The following is a 14,255-nucleotide window of genomic DNA, read 5'->3' on the forward strand; positions in this document are numbered from 1 at the left end:
TTTTCTAAGCATGTTGCCTGCCTTGGGCATGCATGTGACTTTCTAAATTCCCCAGTATACTTGAGTCTTTTTGAATGCCTTAATTTCCCAAAGACTCTATCCCTAGCTTTTCCTCCCAGGATTCAGACACATCATGTTTGCCTCAAATGAACCACCCCACCCATCCTACCCCCAGTGTTTTGGCTTAGGTGCTTGCCTTACAAAGTTTTGGAAGAATGCCTTCTTCTTTTCTCCCAGGAATAATGTTCATAATTTGAGAAACAAAGGCATACACTTGTCTCAGCCCTGCAGCCAGTCCCCTTCAGGCAGTCCTTCAAGCAGTCAGAACAAACACAATTTTTTGTATAAATAAGGTCTCTCTGCTCCCCCTGCTCCCTCAGGAATGAACAAGACCACTGCTGAGCCAGGGTGGGGTTGGGGTTCAGGCAAGTAAAAATGCCACAGTTTCTCTATCACTTACAAGTTACCTTTTTCTTCAGTATTCACTTTGTTACTTTAAATCTTTTTTTGACTGGTTTCCTGAGTTCTGATAAAGTTGACTGTCACAGTTTTTGCTTGATTTTTCAATGTTTCTGTGAAGGGACCGCCCCTTGGAGTTACCTACTCCACTATTTTAGCTGATGGTCATTCTTAACACATCAGTTTTTGCACTTTATATTAATCTATTTTTACTTTTTTTCTGAGTTCTAGGAGATTTGCTCAAGCTAGTAAATATGTCTATATATTTATATCTAGATACATCTATATGTATATATATCTCTATATTTATAGATATATAGATTTTGCCTTTTTTATTTCATTTTCTGTCTGTGTTTACCCCTTCCATTGTTTTTGTTTGTTTGTTTGTTTATTTTTTAAACACGAGGGGAAAGCGCGAATGCAGTCCTCCACTACCACAAATTATGCAGTCGAGTTTCCCACATTTGGGGAAATTGCAGGGGTCAGCACATCCAGGGTGCAATGGTTAAGACTCGCTCTAGGAAAACCACCTTCATGATCACGGTATCTCCCCCAACAGGTAAGTATATCCATTGAGTTTTTAATTCAATCATCTATTTCATATTTAGTCAACCTTTTCTGCTCTCAGATTTCTTGCTTTGCTAGGTATAATGACTCATAGAATCCACATGAGACCACCAAATTAAATATTTTCTAAAGACTTCTCTTATGTTTTTGCCATATTAAAGACTGGTCCCTGATTCTGAACAAGGTAAAATTTTCTCACTCCAAATTCATTCTCAGCATAATGTTGCAGGAAGGGGGACCCCTTTCAGGGCCTGAGAGTGGGCTCTTGTCTAACACTCAGAAATGAATTGCCCAAGGAGACACACATGCTGACAAAGCAAGAGACTTTATTGGGAAGGGCTCCGCCACCAGCAGAGAGCAGTAGGGTAAGGGAACCCAGGAGAACTGCTCTGCCATGTGGCTTGCAGTCTCTGGTTTTATGGTAATAGGGTTAGTTTCCTGGTTGTCTCTGGCCAATCATATTGCTTGACCCATAGTCTGATTCAGGGTCCTTCCTGGTGGCATGTGCATCTCAGCCAAGATTGATTCCAGCACAAAGGATTCTGGGTGGGTTGTCACCTTCTCCCTCTTTTGGCCCCTCTCAAATTCATGGCAGCAGTACCATGTTCCTTATCAGGACCTCCTGCTCTGAGACAACTGAGGCAAGTGGTTATCATTGTGCCTGGACAAGGTGGGTGGTTTCAGTCAATGGTTCCCTAACAATAGTTAATAAAAATTTTTCCAAGAAAGCAATGCTGCATTTTTCTGTCCGTTTTTGTTTTTTATTTTTATTCAGTTTTAAAAGTCAGTTTCTTTTCCTAGGTCTCCAAGGCTATCTTATTAGAAAAGTGAAAGATTTTCATGAGTTCATCATCAAAAGCTATTTATAATGACAGTCTGTATATCCTTAGCTATTTTAATGCTATACATTATGTCTCTTGATTTTCCTGATTTTAGTTCAGGAATTTATTTTTCTCTAAGGTACTAGATATAGCTATTACAATCATTAGGATTTCATTATATTATTTTAATCAAGTAATTAAAGAGAGAGAGAGAGAATCCCTATCTATCTCTGTCTATATCTACACCAGCAAAATTTTCTGAACTTTGAAGCATGAGGAATTACTGAAAGGTAGAGAGAGGCAGCATTTCTAGAAGCACTGCAGCTGCTTGGGTGAACATGGGAAGGGGTAAAAAGAACTCCTGAATACCCAAAGGGGAGAAGATAGAGCCTACAGAAATATGGATTTGTAGGAAATCAACTGGACCCAAAGGTTATTTGTTCCACTTCATTTCCTCCAAATAGAAAACATGCAAATCCCTCTTTAAAAAAATAGTTAATTTTAATGAAATAATAATTTAAAAAGGAATTCTACACAAATACAAGATTTTACATGTCTTTTTGTAAGTTGTTCAAATGTTTCATAATGTTTGGAGACAGGAAATTCCTCCTGAGATCTAAGTATTACTCTCTCATGCTGCTAACACACACACACACACACACACACACACACACACACATTTAAAAAAAATATCATCCAGCACTTTACTTTTTCTGCATGCTCTGAATCAGTGGCAGGTTTGAATGTCCCTATCAGTAAATTAAGGGAATTAATGTAAAATCCTGGGGCTCACATGACAATGTTGTAATTGTCCTTGATGACTTTTCGATTTGTGTCAGAAAGGCTCAAGATCAACTAAAATTCCAATTAAAACAAAGTGTAATAAAGTTCTGTAAAAGGCTGATTTCAGTAAATGCCAGAAATAAATATGTATTTCTTTTAAGAATGAGGCTTCTCTACTTCATGAAGAGGACTTTTATTTTCCTAATTACTGAATAAACAAGGCAATTTTAGGCGTGACATAGTTTTAACTCATTCCAAACCTGAATTCTGAGATACCTTGGGGATTTTTCATCTTGCTCGGCTATTATAACAAACAAGTCTCTTTAAGGAAGTTCTAATTTTATTTCCCAGATGCTTGATTTAAATATTGTTTAGAGTAGTGGTTCCCAAATTTTGCTGCACATTAGTATCACCTGGGGAAATTTTATAAATCCTGATGCCCTGATTGCACCTCATACTAATTAAATCGGAGTATCTATAGGTAGAAGCAAGGTATCAGAAGTTTTTACACATCACCAGGTGAATATAATGTACAGCAAAGTATGATAAACACTGGTTTAGAATTTCATATGTTAGTGTAGATAAAAGTTACTTTAAATATTATCATTAGATTCCTGGTTCCCTCTCCCCAATAGTCTGATACAGTGGGTCCGATGTGGGGCACTCCAGGTGATTTGGATGTGAGTGAGCCACGCACACAATGAAGAAATACTCTTATAGAACAAAGAGCTACTCAAAAAGCGGTCCTTGGAAACACAGCATCAGGATTAACTGTGAGCTTGTTAGAAATCGTTGCTTTTGTTGTGGTCATCCATGTACAATGCTTGGTGTCAGTCTATTTATCTCTTGTAAAAATAAAATACAGTGTGTGTGTGTGTGTGTAAAAAAAAATTCTAATGACAAAAATTTCTTTTAATAAAATAGAAAATTACCTTTAAAAAATAAAAAAAATAAAAAATAAAAAAGTTAAGTATTGTTCAGCTTTAAAAAAAAAAAAAAAAACAAAAGCGGTCTTTGGAACCACAGCATCAGGATTAACTGTGAGCTTGTTAGAAATGCAAATACTTAGGCCCTACTGACACCTACTAAATGAGAATCACTGAACCTGAGGAAAAGGAATCCATTTTTTTTTCTTCAAGCTTTCCAATTGATTCTTATGCACATTTAATCTGAGAACCACTGGTGTAGAGCATATAAAACATAAGTATGTTCATTTTTCTCAGGTACTTTTCCTAATCTGAATTACCTGTCTTACCAAAGAATGGATAATTGGAAAAAAAAATAACTTATTAACATGTGTTGTAACTCAGATAAGTTTTGGCTCTGAGGGATGTTGATAATCCAGATGAAGCCAATGAGAAAAGCAGAACATAATCTGGGGGATAGAACTGGCTTCAAAGGGATGTGGCAAAATTAGACTTCTTGTCTAAGCCAACATATGTTCTAGGCAATAAAAATCTTCCATCAACAGTGATCACAGAAGTCTGTTATGAGGCAGGGTTAGTGACATCTTTGGAGCAAGTCCCAGTCATGAATGACACAACAGATTTATAAGTCAAGCTCTTGTCTTGCTATCAAGCTCTATCTATTCACAGCTTTACTTCTTTCCCCAAAGAAAAGACTTTATTAAGTTAAGACTAAAACCCACATTAGGAAAGCAAAGAGGGGTTATAACAAGGTCCTGCCTTTATGAGAATGCAGATGTTGAAGATTAATCCAGATACTCCCAAAACTAACTAAATAATTATTTATGACAAGATTAATTTAAAATTCCACTTGCAGCATTTGGACTAAATCTCTGGATTTGGTTTCAACACCTGTTTTAGAAAAGTATTAGAAGAAACAATCTCTAAGTTTTACTCCTGCTATGAATAATTCTGGTTATGTTTCCCCAAATTCTATTTTAACAGGAGAAGAGATCCTAGGAAAATAATTCATAGGAAAATAATGTAGATATAAAGGGAATTTTAAATAGAAAATGATGGTTTTAAGTATCTATGCTAATTCCTTGTTGCTTTTCATTTGAGAAGATGAGGGTGAGGGTTTCATTTAGTTTTCAGATGGGTAATATTTTCACAAGGTCAACATTTCAAAATGCATTAAAGGGTGTAATAAAGGGTCTGACTCCATCTTTTTGATGTATGACTGCTGCTTTTAAGCCTGGCCCTCTTCTTCCTCTTTATTCTACATCTGAATAGGCTGATGAGAAAGTTTGTACTGTCTCCTCCTTTGGTGACTGTGGGAAATTCAAACCTGATAAAATCCCAGCCCATGCACCTGTGCTAGCCACCATAAAAGCCCAATCCATTATTTCTGCCTTGCTCAAGTCAGTTTTTGCCTTCCTGCTCTCCCCAGGAATTCCTTGCATGAGTAATAAATCTTCTTATAACCCCCTGGTGTGTGGTGTCATCAGTCTTGGCATACAAACCAAATTTTGGGTGGGACCTATCTTCTTTTCACTGAATGTCCAAAACAGTGGTTCTGTCAGCAGGATGTCTAGACAATAACCACCAGCAGCAGAGGTCTCTTCTCTTGCTTTAGTTTGCTATCTGGCTCTGCTGCCTGCATTTGAGCCATTATTTTGAGTAGCTGCTTACTTTGGCCTGTGTTGCTCATTGCTGTTAAGTTTGTGTTTTGAGCTGTGCTGCATTGTGCTGCATTTGCTTAGTTCTATGGAGCCTCTGTCATACACCACTATGAGATTGAAGCCCTACTTACAGTGGCCCTGGGTTGTGTGTCACAGCTAAACCTATTGTGTGAGTTGATTCCAGCATACGCTGTGAGAGGTGTTAGGCTCAGGAGAATGACTTTTACCCTGTGACTCTTGGTTTTGTGTCTCAACCCAGCATGGTCTTCTGTTCAGTAGAGGGTTCAGGGAAAGACTCATACCCTATACAATATGTGGACTCACTTGCATGGAGGAAAATCCTGTTTCTATCTTGAGTTCCCTCAGGGCTCACCTTTGGGATGGCTGTAATGTGATGGTTTGATGGCTGCAACATCCTTTGTTTACTGATATGGCATGCAACATTTTTTTTTTTTCATTGATAGAAGGAAGGACAGAAACCTAGATGCAAAGAGAAAAAGCTGAAACAAATGTCCATAATTTAACCCAACTGGAAATCCAAAATTTACCAAAATAATTTATTCAACAAAAAGATAAAAGGGTACGAATTTTCTGTTATGCCTCCACATCACAGATTCTGAATTAACTTCAACATCTCCTAAAATGCATCAGTTGGCAAGTGTTCATGGCCTTAATCAACACTGGAGCTCAAACTAGAGTTACATCTGGCTATCCCAGTAAATTTAAATAGGGTATCTTAGGGGAGTTACCAAATATTAAAGAGAGAACAAATATTTATCTTTCACCTTAACCATCAGAACTATCATCTTGCTTAAATTTCCTGTGATCATAGAACATGTGGATGAAGAATGTCACCTGCCATATCAGCAAACAAAGGATGTTGCAGCCATCAAGCCAGCAACCACTGCAGCCTCCCCCAATCGGTGCACCCTGAGGGGATTCAGGATGGGAAAGAACAGGATACTGGCCCTAGATAGTTAAGGTTAATATCAGAGGAATGATTTCAGTGAGCCCAGACTCTTGAATCTTCCCTTACATAGAAAGTGCTAAATTCATTAACTTGAGATGTCTGGTTTTCTTTAATTAACTGTAATGTTTTGATATTCCAACTACCTGTTTTTTGTTGCAAAAACCCCTATGTATCCTGGTTCCTCTCTTACCTCTTCAGAGCAGTCCCTTAGAGCTATCTGAGAGGCTGTCTCCTGGGCTTAAGTCCATTTTGTCTGCCAAATAAAACATAATTCTCAACTTTTACGTTGTGCATTTTTTTTCAATCAACACACATATGCCCTAAAATATCCCAAAGTAAGAATGGATGCTCTGAGCTAATGAATAATAAAATAAAATAGTTTTGATTTAAAGTTAAATTAAGTCTTTGGAACTTACACATTGGCTTGACAAAATGGGAACCCATGGACCAGCCCCCCATTCCTCAAGTAAAATACTTAATATGTCCCAATATAAATTAAAACAGACTTTCAGAGATTAAAACTCATTATACAAGAACTATTTAGTGAAGGAATGATTATCCTCACTGCTTTTCCATTTAATGGTCAATTTGGCCTGTTCTTAAACTTGAAAAGAATGAATGGTGGATTTTACAGTAACTTTAATTCTGTGGTATCACCGACATTATTAAAATTACTGACTACATCCAAACAGCAACTGATGAATATTTTGCTATCATAGACTTGGCTAAAATGTTCTGTTCATGCATATTTCAATATCCTCTCAGCCACCGGTTGCCTAATTTTCAGTGTGATATATAACACCTTTACCTGAATCATGAGGTACCTCAACAGCCTTGCCAGCACACACAATCTTTCCAGGCAAGATCTTAACCACATCCCACTTTCTCTGGGAGCACAGGTATGGCCTCACATTGATGACATCCTCCTCTGAGGAAATCCATTTTGAGGCCAGAAAAAGATGGGTTCCAGACTGGACATTTACAGCTAGCTTCCTGTTTACATTTCCTGAGGCAGGAGGCAAGTGGACTCCAGGCTAAATATTTACAACCGACCTCCTGTTTGCACTTCAAGATGGAAATAACAACAGGAACAGGTTAAATAGCTGGACTTTGCCTCCTGTGTACACTTTAAGATAACAGTCATGGCAGGGACAGAGAGGGGCTAAACCCTATTTGAGTAAAGGATGAAGAGGTCACATATTTCCCATCCTTGGGGCAAGGGAGACATTGCACATGTGAAGGAAGGCTCCTTGTGGGTCAAAAAGAAGGGGGTGCCACCCCATAATAGGTGATGTCAAGGCCCCCCATAGGCCTCTGGGCTGGAATCCATCTTGGGAAAAAAGTTGCACATGCATGTTGGGGAGGGTCCTAGGACAGGTAAGGTGTGGAAAAAGAAACCAGATAATTGGCCAAAGGTAAACAAAGACCTGGAAGAACTGCCCTATATAAATGATTTAACCACCTCTTTACTGTACTCCCCTTCATTAGGGAGGACGCACACACCCTTTCTTTCTGGGTGTGTGTTTATGCTTAGCATCTGTCTTAAATAAACAAATTGTTTCTTAGTGTGCTCTCCCACTTGTTGTGCTGTATCTCTAATAATAAACTTTGTACCTGTTTTTACAGTTTTTGCCTCCTTGAAATATTCTTGCTTTCAAATGGAGGCAAGAGCCAGGGATAATTTGCTTCTGGCCTCTAGCCCTTGCTGGTCTAGTGGCTAGGAGTCCTGGTTTTCATCCAGGCTACCCAGGTTCATATTCCTGGGCAGGGAACTAAGATCTCACTTCAAGCCATTGCTCACTGTTATCCTTCTGAGATCAATTTGACACATTCATTTGGAATATACAAATACTCACAAAAGAGCATACGTACCGAAAAGTAAATAAACTACTATGCCACACAGAGTGCAAGGGTTTAACTCTGGAAAATTACTTGGTAAACCAAGGACCACTCAGTCCCTGATACTTATGTTAAGGAACAGCTGTCGACTCTTTCAGCATACGAGATGTTCAAACAAGCTCAATATCTTTTAAACATTTTTAGCTTCTAAGTAAAATTTACAACTTTAAAAATAGATTTTACAAATCTATTGATGATGTTATCTGCAAATTGTCCCAACTTGAATGGGGGCCCCTCCAAAAGAAGGTTCTAGAATCAGTCCAAATTTTATTTCAACAGGCACTCTTGTTAGTACCCCCATAAGCTCCTTTATGGAGGCTTAGCAACTTTGTCTAGATGACTCACGATGGTCATACATTACCTCTTTTGTCCCCATGCTATATACCATTAGCTGGCCACATACTGGCTCTCCTGGAAATAGAGGCACTCATAGTCCATGAACTTGTGACCCTTCTTGATGCCTGATAGCCGAACACAATTTTATGAATAGTCTTTCATTTCAGAACTGATTTGTGATGCCTTATTTATTGAATACTAAATTTCCATGTATATCTGGATCTGTGTTTAGACTTTATTTTTTCCATTGATATTTATATATCTATTCATGAGTAATGCCACACAGTATTAATTATTGAAGCTTTATAGAATACATAGTACTTAATACATAATAGAGTTAGTCCTCATTCTATTTCTGACTCCTGATTAATACTAGAGCTTGCTAATTTTTCAGCCCCAAATCTCTTCCCAAACTTTACTGCATATTAGAATCTTCTGGGAATCTTTTAAAAACCTCAGTGTCCATGTCTTATCCCATACAAATTATATCAGAATATCTTGTGGTCAAAGGCATGCATTAGTATTTTTTTTAAGTACCCAGTTGATTTTAATATGTACTAAGTTGTGAACCACTGCCTTAGGTAGATTCAAAGAGCATAGAGGCCCAGATTGCTCACCAAGTCAATCATGATGCAAATAGTATAGCCTTTGGTGCAGGTGCTCTGAGATCAAGCCCCTTGGTATGGTGAGCAAGGTTCTCTGTGACACCTACTTATACAAACTTACTTGCTTTTGTCAATTTCCTGTTACGGCTTAGAGTTCCACCACCATACACACTTGACAGATGCCCACGTGTGTCATCTTATTGGTATGCCTATTAGGTAAACAACTATTGCTAAGGACATTTTGCCACCATATCTTCAGATACTGTTCTTAATCTGCTTTATTTCATTTCCTCCAACTGTCTGTTTTTGGATGTTTCTACCAACATAGCCATTCATATGTAGGTCTCTCTAATCTTGAGTTCCCAGTGTTCCTGTCTAGCATAATTCAGAGAGGCCAAGCCCTTAATCCCAATGTAATTGAGACCAGCTCCTTTACTCCTTGCAAGATTATATTGGAGTACTCACTAATTTGATTTAAGTTGGGCAATGCTACCGTGTCATATAACATAGAAGAAAAATTCAAACAAAAAATGCATATCTGAGAAACAGAAGTAATACTTTAAGAATCTCAAAAGAATTATCAGAACAACTTCTTCGGAGGCTTGTTTATTTCCTAAGATCCTTAACAAGAGTTAAAACATTTATATTTCACAATAAAGTTTCCTAGTTTTATTTTTTAATTGCATCTTATCTCATTCAAGACTTGGCATAGCTGCCAAGTTTACTAATTTTTGATTGGTGTTCTAATTATTAGTGCACTTTGCTGAACCTCTCCAGAATGAAGCCAACTCCCCACATTTGGTCAGGATTCTTGTAAGGTAAGTATGTCAGGTGGACATAAGTGTAAAGAACTCAAAATATTTTTTTAAATTAAAGCCAAGCAATCTCAACAACTGTTTATTTTTTATTTGTTTGGTTTTAATTAGAACAAGGAAATAAAATTCCATTTGTTCAAATTAGTCTTAATTGAACTTCCTCAAATTTATTTTCCCTGATTTTATTTTCCTGCAGTTAAGTACTCTGTGATAATACACAGTGGTATTGTTTGCTTTTATCTGTTGCCTACAGTTTAATTTCATACATGACTTTCACATTAAGGGATCTGAATTTTATTTTATGGGCATTTACTTATTTACCTATTTTGCTGCTCTTTTTCACTGACTGAAAATCTTCCCACATTTATTGTTTAAGGTAAAATATCGCAATGCACTGTTTAATAAGATGGAGCTCCTATTATTATTATCACTCTTCCCTTACCCCATCTATAAGTGAACAGTAGTCAGCATCACGGGGTGCAGGTGAGACATCTCTGGCAGAGGATCACAGATATCCCATTCTCTTGATCACCTATAGATAAATTCTCTTGATGTGGGAAGTAGCTTGATGTATCCATAGTGCTGTAGTTTCAAGAGAGGGTTGCAAGTGCCCACTGACCATCCTGCCCTCGTTCCCAGTCTACACTACATGATGCTTGTTGATACATAACAGAGACTATTACACCACATTCACGAAGGCAAATCTCATGTCCCTCTACTGCAATAGTCAATTTAAACACAGCTCTTCAAGGAATTTCCTGAAAATAATGATTATATCATCTCTGTTTATTAACATACTTAATTTATCCTTGGTTCTGTGTAATCACATCTTGCATTCAATGCAGTTACTTCAATATAATGAAGGCCTAAAGACACCAGGATAATTGGGAAGATCACAGGTTTTACAGTGAGGCAGAAATGGCTCCCATCTGAGTCATAGCACTTAAGAGCTGTGTGGCTTTGGACATATCACTTAAACCTTCTGAGGTGTAATATCATCACCCATAAAATAGGAATATAGGACAATCCTAGTTGGTTATTAGGAAGATTATATACAAGAGTGTTTTTTAAAGATTTCTTCTCATCATGATATTTCTAAAAATGAAATTATCTATAGAATTTGTACACAGAAACCCAACATGGAAAATAGATTTTAAAAACTGAGCATCTTATCAAAAATTCGGTGTTGTTGAATAATTTCTTAAAATCTTTAAGAAAGAAAACATAAAGAATAGAAAAGCTGTAAATGAATCAGACTCTACTTTATTCATTCAAGACACTTATTTTGAATGCCATACCTTGTGCTTGACACTGTAATGTGTGTTGGGGATACAATGTTGAGCAGGACAGAGCAAATCTATTCCCTCAGGGATTTTAAACTCTAGTTGGGAAGAATGACAGGTGACAGACAAACAAATGTATTTATCATATCTACCTGAGAGTGATAGATACTTTGATGAAAATAAAAGTGAGGTGATGTGATAGAGAATAAAGAGATTTTCATTTATTTGTGTTATTTGTCCTTTGATTTTCATACTTTTTTAAAATATTGAAGTATAGTTGACTTATAATGTCACATTAGTTTCAGGTGTACAGCACAGTGATTCAGTTATACAAATATATATATATATATATGTTCTTTTTCAGATTTTTTTCCCTTATAGGTTATTACAAAATATTTAGTATAGTTCCCTGTGCTATACAGTAGGTCCTTGTTGGTTACTTATTTTATATATAGTAGTGTTTATATGTTAATCCCAGCTTCCTAATTTATCCGTTCCCCCTGTTTAATTGTATCTTTTTTTTAAGATTCCACATATAAGTGATATCAAATGATATTTGTCTTCCTCCATCTGGCTTACTTCACTCAGTATGATAATATTTATATCCATCCATATTGCTGCAAATGATATTATTTCATTCTTTTTGATGGCTGAGTAATCTTCCATTATATATAAATATATATATATATACACATATATATGTATATATATGTATATATATATATGTGTGTGTGTATATATATATATGTGTATATATATATATATATATACATATACACACACACATATATAATCTTCTTTGTCCATCTGTCAATGGGCATTTAGGTTGCTTCCAGCAATATCTTTTTAGATCTGTCTCCTAGAGTAATGGAAATAAAACAAAAATAAACATATGGGACTTAATTAAACTCAAAAGTTTATGCACAGCAAAGGAAACTATAAACAAAATGAAAAGACAACCCACAGAATTGGAGAAAATATTTGCAGATGATGCAATGTTGGGAATGTAAATTGGTACAGCCACTATGGAAAACAGTATGGATGTTCCTTAAAAAACTAAAAACAGAGTTACCATAAGATCCTACAATCTCACTCCTGGGCGTATATCTGTAGAAAACTATAATTCGAAAAGATACATGCACCCCAGTGTTCATAGCAGCACTATTTATTATAGGCAAGACATGGAAGAGATTCATTTCTGAAAGGATGGAAAGATAAGACTTCAGGAGGTGAAAAATTTGAGCAGAAACCTCCTTAAAGTGAGGGAGGTATGTTAGTATGTGGAAAAGAACAGTATATCAATATTTGGAGAAAGGATGTTCAAAGCAAAGGAACAACAACACACATGTGCTGAGGCAAAGTTATTGTTTTCCATTTGAGGAAAATCAAGAAAACCAATGTGACAGCAGAGGAGGAAGCTAGTGGAGAGTGACAGGAAATTCAATCAGACTTAACCAGAGGCTGTACTAGGTAAGATCTTTATAAATCATGGTACGGGGTTAGGATTTTATGCTGAAAGAGATGAAATCCCATTGAGATGTTTTAAGAATAGAAGTGGCATGATCAGACTCATGCTTTTGGAAGATCAATTGGCCTGTTTGAAAAGAGTCTGTACAACACAGTGTAGAAGCAGGATTATCACTAATCCAGTAAGCCATGTAGGAGATGATATTGACTTTGACTAGTGAGCTAGCACTGGAGACATGTGTAATGACATGATTTGAGATATATTAAGAAGGAAGAACAACTGATTTGCAGATGGATAGGATATAAACTCAAGGGTATCAACAGAGTTTAGAACCAGAACAAAAGAGAACCAAGCACTGGTGGGGAAAAAGTCAACACTCTTCCTTTCCAGGAGGATTGCAAAGAAAGCTTGAAGAAAAAGAATATTTGAAAAGTCTTTTACATGTTGCCATGTGATAGCAATAGGGATGTGGGTCACTGGAGAAAAATTAAATATTAGGGCATGAATCTCCCTATGAAACTGTGATTTTGTGTGCCTTTGGGAGGAGGTGTGGAGATAAGAACAGAACTAATAAGTCCATTTACCATCATTTGTTTTGCTTCACTTCACTAGCAATGTCTCCAGAATGTTTGTTTTTTAGAGTCAGTGGTCTTGGATGTGATTGACAAAGGGATTCTTGAACATGGGTTTGAATGTCAATACACAGTTTTTGATACATATTTTATAGTTTAAAAAAATAATATAGGTTTATAAAAAGTGTATAGCACTACTGAAATAATTAAAGGCATGGTCCCCTCAGAACCTCCCAAATTTTATCTCCTTACTTCATATCACCCACAACATTGCTACCAGAGTTCTTTGCCCAAAACACATAAATCCTGTGTGAAACCACTTGTAGGAAAATCAATCACAGATCAATGGGTACAACCACCATGGAAAACACTTAAGAAAACACATATTTAAATGGATTATTCACATACCCTGTGATCCAGTATTATATTTATTCGAGAGAAACACTTATTTAATCAGGAGACATGTACACAAATGTCTTTAGAACTACTGATCACCATAGAAGAAACCTGAAGTCACTGAAATGCCTATTATTGTGAGAGTAAATGAAAAACTGTGACATATCAAACAACATAACATTTCTGCACTCAAAACAAATGAACTACAGAGGCATGCAGTGATATGGACTTTAGTAGCACAATATTAAAGAAAAAAAGTAAATCCCCAAATAAACCATAAATGTGATACCTACTTTCTAAAGTTAAAAACAAAGAAAACTTTTGAAATTAAAATGTAATTTAAGTAAAATCACATTAAAAAGAAAGCAAGGGAATGATGAACGCAGGATTTAGGATCTGTGCTCCATGGGTGTGGGAAATCAGGAGATAGGTTAGTAGAAGAAATATAATTCAATGCAGGTTATTGTTAAGGTCCTAACTTTTGTTTGGGATGGTTGGTCCATGAATAGTTATAACATTTTTAAAATATCTAATTATATATCTTAAAAACTTAAAAAAGGGAGGAGGTCACTTATGGACCAACAGATAGAATATTTCATGGATCAAAGATTATGTTTTATCCAAGTCAGTGCCAGATCCTTTTTAGAAAACACAGATGACTCCTATTCTCCACAGGAACAGAATCCAAACATTT

The 14,255-nt window shown here is 36.5% G+C and overlaps 1 non-coding gene across 1 annotated transcript; it reads right to left on the reverse strand.

Moving 5' to 3' along the window:
* Positions 1–862: 862 nt before the first annotated feature.
* On the reverse strand, positions 863–1,026 carry LOC114237693 (U1 spliceosomal RNA). The gene has a single exon (XR_003623209.2). It is a non-coding gene; the product is annotated as a U1 spliceosomal RNA (small nuclear RNA).
* Between the last annotated feature and the right edge of the window lie 13,229 nt (positions 1,027–14,255).

The sequence above is a fragment of the Balaenoptera acutorostrata genome, chromosome 12 (genome assembly GCF_949987535.1).
Source record: "Balaenoptera acutorostrata chromosome 12, mBalAcu1.1, whole genome shotgun sequence".
NCBI lineage: Eukaryota > Metazoa > Chordata > Mammalia > Artiodactyla > Balaenopteridae > Balaenoptera > Balaenoptera acutorostrata.